Source organism: Pogona vitticeps, chromosome ZW-PAR (genome assembly GCF_051106095.1).
Source record: "Pogona vitticeps strain Pit_001003342236 chromosome ZW-PAR, PviZW2.1, whole genome shotgun sequence".
In the NCBI taxonomy this organism is placed as follows: domain Eukaryota; kingdom Metazoa; phylum Chordata; class Lepidosauria; order Squamata; family Agamidae; genus Pogona; species Pogona vitticeps.
The window spans coordinates 11,117,427-11,125,737 of NC_135800.1; the positions used below are offsets into that span (position 1 = coordinate 11,117,427).

The 8,311-nt window shown below is 55.0% G+C and overlaps 1 long non-coding RNA gene across 1 annotated transcript; it reads left to right on the plus strand.

The window, feature by feature from the left end:
* Window positions 1-1,237: 1,237 nt before the first annotated feature.
* LOC144585156 (uncharacterized) lies at window positions 1,238-1,843 on the plus strand. The gene is made up of 2 exons (XR_013539672.1): window positions 1,238-1,377; window positions 1,655-1,843. It is a non-coding gene; the product is annotated as an uncharacterized LOC144585156 (long non-coding RNA).
* The last annotated feature ends 6,468 nt before the right edge of the window (window positions 1,844-8,311 follow it).

Sequence of the window (8,311 nt, forward strand, 5' to 3'; positions counted from 1 at the left end):
CCCCCGCGCTCCACAACGGGAATCTCCTTGAGTGCAAAAAGCAGCTGGCGAGGAGGAGGCCTTTCCCTCCGACTCGCTGCTGGCTAGGAAGCCCCTACCCACGTTTTTTCCCCCATTCCCTTCTCTCAGCCCTTTGTACGTCCAACCGAAGGGTGTGTTGAATGCTCTAGCCAGCCCGAGTCGACAGGTTTATACTCCATGCTTGGGGTTGAAACATGCAGTGGCACCTGGGTAGTGTAGTACAAAAAGCAAAAAAACACAAAACAACTTTGGGTAAGTGTAAAGACTTTTTTTTTTAAGTGGCAACTCCTACAGCAACCATCCGCTTTTTGGAAATGTAATTGTAACGGATTCCTTTGTCAAAGTCTGTTTCCAAGCGCTGATGATTCCAACTGCCCTGGAGAGATTTGCCCCTTGCTGTCAGGGCAGGCGACTGAATCGGAAGAGAAACCTCCTCCTCCCTCCCTCCCTCTCCCTCCCTCTCTTCCCAGGGCTCTAGGCTGTCCCCAGGTGCTGCTGCCACACAGCGATCAGCTGTGCCAAGAAAGGATTTTGGGAGAAACGGATGGGCTCCGATGGGGGAATGCGAAGCACACGCTTCGGCTGAGGGAAACTGCCTTCTGTGACTCAAGTGTCCAGTAGAAATCATACCCAATAAGAATGTGCACGCTACAATACAGTCACACTCCTGCTGAGAGCCACTGTACGTTTGTTTTTAAATTTCCAGAGGCCGGGCGGTGTATTTTCGATAGGGTGCCCGGAGGGCGGGGGACACACGGGAGATCTGGCTTCGAGCCCTTGCCCAAGCCCAGACCAAACTGGGAGGGGGGCCAAGGACTGGCCACTCCCTGAGCATCTTGCAGGCCTCAAAGGCCCGTCCGGGCGGGGGGGGGTCACCTGGCCTCACAAGCGACTGCATCGCTCTGACCTGCAGACGATAAAGTCTGCAGCAGGTTCGGTTTTAGAAGAACCCACCTCCAGGTTTCAGACTCGTGAAGGGCGGGTGGGCTTTGACATTGAGTCGGACAGGATTCAGATGAAAAGTCTTGAGGAGACCATCTCCCAATGCCATCCGTTGGAGGTTTAATTAGAATCTGTTTTATTTTGAATCCATGGAGCCAGGTTTTCTGTATTTTCAGGAAACCAGCTTTCTCCCTCCTGGAAGGGACCGTTAAAATACCTGAGGATGTCTATAATTCTCGGGTAGATGAACAGACGGACGGATGGACAGACAGGGATACAATGCCGCTCCTTATAGGATGGTGGAATTCCATCAGGCTGGCGTTGAACAACAAAAGCGATCATGAGACTAGGCCTCTGCCGGCACCATTGGGCTAAGCTTCATGCTTTGGGACATGCTTTATGGCACAGAATAAGGTAATAAGTCGTCTCCAAAAACTAGAGAGCAGTGGTTCAGACTACGGTCACATCACCAGCTATATAATCACAAGTTCTAGCCAATGTGTGGATTTGTGGTGGTGATGATGGTTGTTGAAAAAAGCACACGCACACACACACACGGATTTTTCTATGCAACTAAAGAAGCACCTTTCCCCAACGTAACTGTTGTTGTTGGGGGCAACTTTGCATAAAATGCATGCTTTTGTATGCAAGCCTCCTTCGTATGTACAGCTTTCTATACTTTTCCTAACAGATGCATTTTTAATGCGGCGTGTGCGTCGGTCAACGTATCGTAAAATCCGGACAAAGGCGCCATCTCAAAGGGGGCTGCGTTCTCACCCACTGCGTCAGGAGGTACACGTGTGAGTAGCTGAAAAGGCAGGTCGGAGGGACTTTGTCAAGGTACTGACTAAAAATAAAAAGCAAATCTATCAAACTCCTATTTTTAGAGTCCCTGCTTTTAAAATGAACACAACACCATATCTTCCCTTTTTTTGTAGCAGCACAGGACCTGGTTCTTTCCGGTCGTGTTTTATGGCAGAGTCCCCATGCGGGCTTTCTATGGCGAGGCTGGACCTGCTCTCCTGCTCAATGAGGCAGAGCCACTGAGGTCAAGGGAAACCTGCTGTGGAGCAGGGGGTTTGCTCGTGTTTGAAGTAGCGGCTTGGTTGAGGCCTGTGAGGTGGTTGTGGGAATTATCTGAAGCCGTTCTTTGAAGCAGCGGTCCCCGACCTTTATGGAATGTGGGGCACTCCCCCCCCCACGCTCGCCCGTGCGCTCTCTCGGCTGCATTACGACAGAGCGTTTGGGATTTGGATCCGGTTGTGTTTAAGGAGACCCCTTGTCAGCCATAGGACTTGAGTTAGTTATGATGAACTAGTTAGCCCCTGTTGATTTCAAGTGGGCCAGCTCTAAGCGTGGCTAAAACTGGATGTAACCCAGTGGCCAAAATCCTGTTACATACTCATGCAAAAAGGTGCCATTTTCAGCAACAGAAATTAAGAAAATCTCTGGTGGGCATTTTCTGCTGCACATTGAGTCATGCGGCTCAGTGTGCAATACATAAGAGATTCCTAAGGACAATTCGCCCTTAAAAGTCATGCCCATGGCGTAACCGTGCAACAGGAGTTTGGCCAATATATTTTAAAACCGCAGCCAGAAGAAGCCGGAAAAGGTGCAGCTGAGCTGAATGGGTAAAGAACCCCATCCCTTGAGCCCGGAGAGGACTTCCATGCCATGTCGGGAGCTTCACTCTTGGAACCATGTGGTGATGCAGTGGGAGCAACTGTCTTAACAGGCTGGAAGTTGAGGTGGCGTTTTTATCTAGCCGTGTAAAGTGAAGGTTTTCAGGTTAGACTCTTTAACCCCTTGGGATTGGCAAAGGGAAGGCAGCCTAGGATCCCCACGAAGGAGGTCCAAGCGTGGAGCACAGTGGAGGCAAAACACACACACAAGACGCCCTCACTACGCCGTTTCAGGACTTGACTTTAATGTGTCTCGAATCGCCTGTGGTTCTCCAATGCCCAACCAGGGCCAAAAGAGCTTGTCGTTAGAAGCTGAAATCTCTTAGTGTTGTAGATACGTGATTCCGGCAGATCTTCCTTGCCGATAGAAGCCAGGGCTTTGCTCCTGGAGGCCAATCAGAGAGCAGAACAAGCTGGATTGCAAAGAACAGGGAATTGGATGTTCTTGAGCACTTAAAGGCCTTCCCTCTTGTAATCTATACAGCTGTTTGGAATGTAGAGTGTGACCCTTAATCTCATCCCTGGCCTGGTGTTTTATAACACACTCCTCCCACCCACCCCCAATTCTTATTAGTCAACATTCACGGGGGGGGTGGGGGGGTGGGGAGAGAGATACAGTTCCTCTATTTAATGGAAAACAAGCTGTCATTGGAGGTGCTCTCCTCGTTGAAGGGCTGTCCTGGTCAAAATGCCTTTTAAAATCAGAGCAGGGACCTCGAAGTTGCTTCCTCATGGCTGGCACCCGGGCAGGTCCACGAATCACCTGGTTGCCCGCCATGATGACACCACAGGGATCGTTTTTAACTTTAAATCTTGGCCTATGAATTATATGTCTAAATTTAGGATGCTGCAAATTCGGCTATGCAGATTTGAGACCCATTTGGTGGGTTGGCAGATTTCCTCTCCAAGGGGTCTCTCATTAGCCGAGAAGGGCAGGAATGGTTCTCTGGTAGGGGATGGGCAAGTGGGGTGCCCTACTGCTGATTCCTCAATCTTCTCCTAAGCAGCAGGATAAGGGGGGGGGGTCCTTAGGTTGAGCCCATGAGGAGGTTGGGCAGCAAAGCTGGTTTGACCTCTGATGACCCACCCCACAGTCCTGGGTCTTGCCCTCCATCCTAAGGGGGCATCCGTCCACAGAGGGGCTGTGGAGGCCCTTGGCGATCCACACAAGAAACAAAGACGTGTTTCTTGGGCTACGTGACCCGAGGAAACCAAATTGCATCCAAGCGGGGGGGGGGGGGGGGAGAGGCGAACGCATGTAAAAGGACTGCCACCTCCTAGATGAAGGATAGAATACCCTTTAAGAACAGGAGGCGGCAGCCTCCCCCCACCGACCCACCCACCATTTCAGGCTACAGCATGACTGTGACCAAATGTTTTCTACCTTTTTTCTTTCTATAAAAGGCACAATATTTCTTGAGAAACTTTTTTAAAAGAATGATTTTTTTAAAAAAAGAAAAAAGACACCAAGAACTGGAGAGGTGTGGAAGCGCCTCCTTGTCAGCGCATGCAATCCGTCTGGGAGCTTGGAGAGAAAGGGGGCTTCCTTGGCCCCTTGGGGTCGGTTCGGTTTTTTCCCCTTGAATAATTCTTGTCTTATTCTAACACACACACCCAACCCCCATAGAAACCCCTCTGGTGTGATAGATCTCCATGGGTGGCACAGAAGGGCATTCACAATGACAACTGAAGAGTTAGCTTTGGTCTTGTTCCCATCAAGAGGAAGGCGAGTGGCCCACGGACAGCCGTCTGGATGTTTCTGGAGGGCAACCTTTCTCCTTGCCTGCTGTGTGGCCCACCCTGAGGGAGGCTGGGGGGTTGTAGTCCACCAATGGCTGAAGGTCCATGATGCTTGCCCAAGAAGCCACAAAGCGTTGTACAGGCCACGGGGAGGGAAGCAGCGGCTCCAGTTCCAGTGGGAGGGTGAATCCGGTTCACGTGTTCATCTCAGCTCTACAGGAGCTCTCCATGGTGCTGAACCCTGGCCACCAATGCCAACACCCCTTCTCCTGGAAACGGGGCCGTTCACTGGAGAGCTCCTTCCGCGTTTGGGCTTCAAGTGGTGCAGCGTCACCACCCGCTGCTCATGTTGGGGCCTCCCACTTGCCCTGGAGGGAAGCCAGCCTCCCTGTGAGACGGGGTGGGGCGATGCCAGACAGCCAGGGAGAATGCTTCCCCTCGACATCGCACCGGTTTACTTAACCAGCCTTCCATGCGATAAAACAGCCTTAACCGTCTCTCCTTCAACGGACATGCCGGCTCTGATCCTGATAAAGTTAGTCCCGGCCTAAATCTCACCTAAAGCACAGTGGCCCCGCGCCCGGAGGTCTTTGGGGGGGCCAAACAGAGGCCCCCAGGAGCACTCCTGCCCCCCAGTCCTCTCTACAAACATTAAATGCAGAGATCCCAAGGGTTTCGCTGGCCCACCGCTCTAGCCGTCCAGCGATGCGGCCGGTTCCCTCGGCCAGTTTCCACGGGACTCGGCCGGGACTAACTTTAGCGAGACCACGGCCCAGCTGCATCTCCCCAAATTCTTCTACCAAGTTGCCAAAATCTGACATGCAACGCCCCCCCCTTTTTTTTCTGCATCCCAAACTGATCTAGTGGTGGCTGTTCTTTGAGTAAGTAATGTTTGCATGTAAAATATATACATACAATATAAATATATACATATTATATATATATATATATAAATATATATATAAATATAAAAAATATGTGCATGGGAAAAATGTTTATCTTCGTACTTTTTGATACAATGTATTCATCCGTTGTTAATTTTTAATTATATTTGATATAAATTGGGGGTTTGTTGCAAAACTTTATATTTAAAGGAAAAAAAAACAGTGTTAAAAAAGAAACAAGCAGAAAAGTTCCAAACATGCAACCCGACTGGGACTTTTGGAGAGGATTAAGTTCCAAGACTGAATTCCCTGAAAAAGACTGACCTGAACGCTCTTGATCAGCCAAGCTTTGAATTCCGCGGTTGTTTCTACAATGACATTTTGTATGAAGCAAAGTCCTTGAATTAAAATAAAACCTTAGAGGGGAAAAAAAACACAGATCATTGGTCATAGCAGTTCAATGAATGTGATGCCTGAGCAGGTCACATATGGATAACGTCGTTTTTCTTCACTGTCGTTTGGCGGGAAGGAAGGGGTTGTGGAACACACATTTCACTGGTCCAAAGATGGGTGGTGGCACAGTGGAGCTGCTTAACAACAACAACAACAACAACAATAAAAGAATAAGAATAAATAATAAAAAAAATATGCCGTCAAGCTCATTCTGACTTATGTGCAGGATTTTCCAGGTAGAGAGTACTCAGAAGTGGTTTCCCCTTCCCTTCCTCTAGAGGGCGCCCTGGAACCACTGGGCAGATTCCCCCAAGGCCACCCAGGCTGGCTCTGGGGGGGGGGGGGTTCGAACTCGCAGCCTCTGACATAAACCATTGAGCCAGCAAACCAATAAGGCAAGAGACAGCAGGACCAACATATCCGCGGGAATCGGGACCTGTGGCTTCACTCCTCTGCCGCCTGAAAATACGAAACTGAAAAAGCCTGAAATCTGCATTTCCAAAATGTGCTACCGGAACCGGCCACCAGAGGGGAAACCAGCGATGGGAGAGGCGTTCGCTCTCCATGTAGAGACAGAGCGGGTGCCGATATCCGCGGTTTCCAGCATCCGTGGGGGCAGAGGTCTTGGGGCCGACCCGGCGCAGATGCCCGGCCCGGCTGCAGACCACTTCCCCTCCGGCCACGCTTCCACCCCGCGAGAGGGGCCTCGAAAGCAGCGCCGGAGGAGCCGAAGCGACACGTGTCTCCGGCCCCCGACGTTCCTTCGCCTCGGTCCCTTCCCTTCCCGGGCGCGGCTGCCCCGGGGCTGAAGCGAGGACCGGCGCCGGTTCCCTTGTCGAAATCCAGGAAAGGAAATTGGGGGGCGCAGGGAGCGGGGGGAGGGAGTCGCCGGGCGGCACGACCTGACGAACGGCCGCCTGCCGCCCTCATCTAACCGGGGGGGGGGCGGCGGCCGGTCTTTAGGGGGCGGCGGCGCTGCTTCCCCGGGGGAGAGTCGCGGGGCCCGACCCAGGCGCGCCGGAGCCAGAGGACGGCGGGGGCGCGGCTCGATGCCCTCGGGGTGCCCCGGCGCTGACCAGACCCGGGGAGGGGTGCCGGTCCGGGAAGCCACTCGCCCCGCCCCTCTGGGCTTAGCCCCCCCCTTGTCGACGCCGCGGGCGCGGACCTTCCGCGGGGGCGGGGGCTGCTCCTCCTCCTCCTCCTCCTCTCCGGGCTGCCCGGCGCTGGGGCGGGATAAGCGGCCGTGGGGGGGCCCGCCTCCCCTCCCCTCCTGCTCGGGGTCCCGCTCCCGCTCCTCCTCCCGGCGCGGGGCTCGGAGCCCCACCGCGGATGGCGGAGGACGCGCGGAAGGCGGGGAGTCGCGCCCCCCTGGGGACCGGAGAGGGCGGGAGAGTCCCGGGGGGGGGGGGGAGAAGAAGGAGGAGGAGGAGTGGGGGGGGCGCGGCGGACGGTCCGGGGTTCCTCCCGCGAGGACGGCGAGCCAGGATCCCCCTGCTTTGCCCGGGAGGGGCGACCCCCGTCCCCTTCGAGCCCCCCCGTGGGGGGGAGAGGGGGCCTGCCGCGGACCGGCTCGCCCGGCGCCCTTCCTCCTCCTCCCGCGCCCCCCCCCCGTTTCCCGCCCCCCCCCCCCCGCGAGCAGGCGGCGGCCCGAGGGGGTCGGGGTCGGGATCGGGGGATTCCCGCGGAGGCGAGCGCGCCGGCCCGGGCGGGCGGAAGAGACCGTGGCCCGCCGCTGCCCCCGGGGCTGGAGGGACGCGCCTCGGCCGGAGGGAGGGAGGGAGGGAGGGGGCCCCCGAGGGGCGCGCGAGGGGGGGGGGGGCTGACTTCGGGAACCGCCGCCCCCACTTCTCCGGGCGAGAGCCCTCCCCCCGTCTAGGCTTCCGCGTGAGTCGGTCCTCCCCACACCTCGGGGAGAAGCCCCTTTTCCCGATCTCAGCTGACCCAAACCCCTGAGCCCTGCGGTCCAGAAGTGTAACTTGCCCAGAAATCGGATCCACAGGTAGACTGCTCCGGGGCCTGGAGGGGCTTCAGGTATCACTTGCAGCTCCAAGGGGGGGGGGGAGAGAAAGCTTCCCCCCTCCCTCCTGCTGCCTCCAACCAGAGGCAAATCCAGGCTGGCCCCCCCTCGCCTCTTGTCCATCCTCTTCTCGGCCACCAGCACTGCCGTCTTCCTCTGTTTCACTGGGACTGATGCACAAGCCACAACAATCGTGTTTTAACAATGGTGTGCTCTCCTCTGAAGATGCCCATGGCCACTTAGAAAGCACAACTTTCAGAACACGGCCAAAGAGCCCGAAAAACCCACAACAACCATTAGATCCCGGCCGTGAAAGCCTTCGTGAATAAATATGAGATACTTTATATATATTTTTTCTCCCCTGAATTCCAGGGCAGTCGGGGCCCAGACGACACCCAAGGAAGGTTGGGGCCAGGAGGAAGGACGGTCAGGACTGTCTTGACTTTGCCAAGGGCCAACAAGGGGTGGTAAGAATGAGATCTTCAAGAGGCCCCAAATGCACCAAAAGTGGGAAGCGACGGCATGTAAGAACAGCGCATGGCCAGGCGCATGGCCGCAACGAGAGCTGCCGT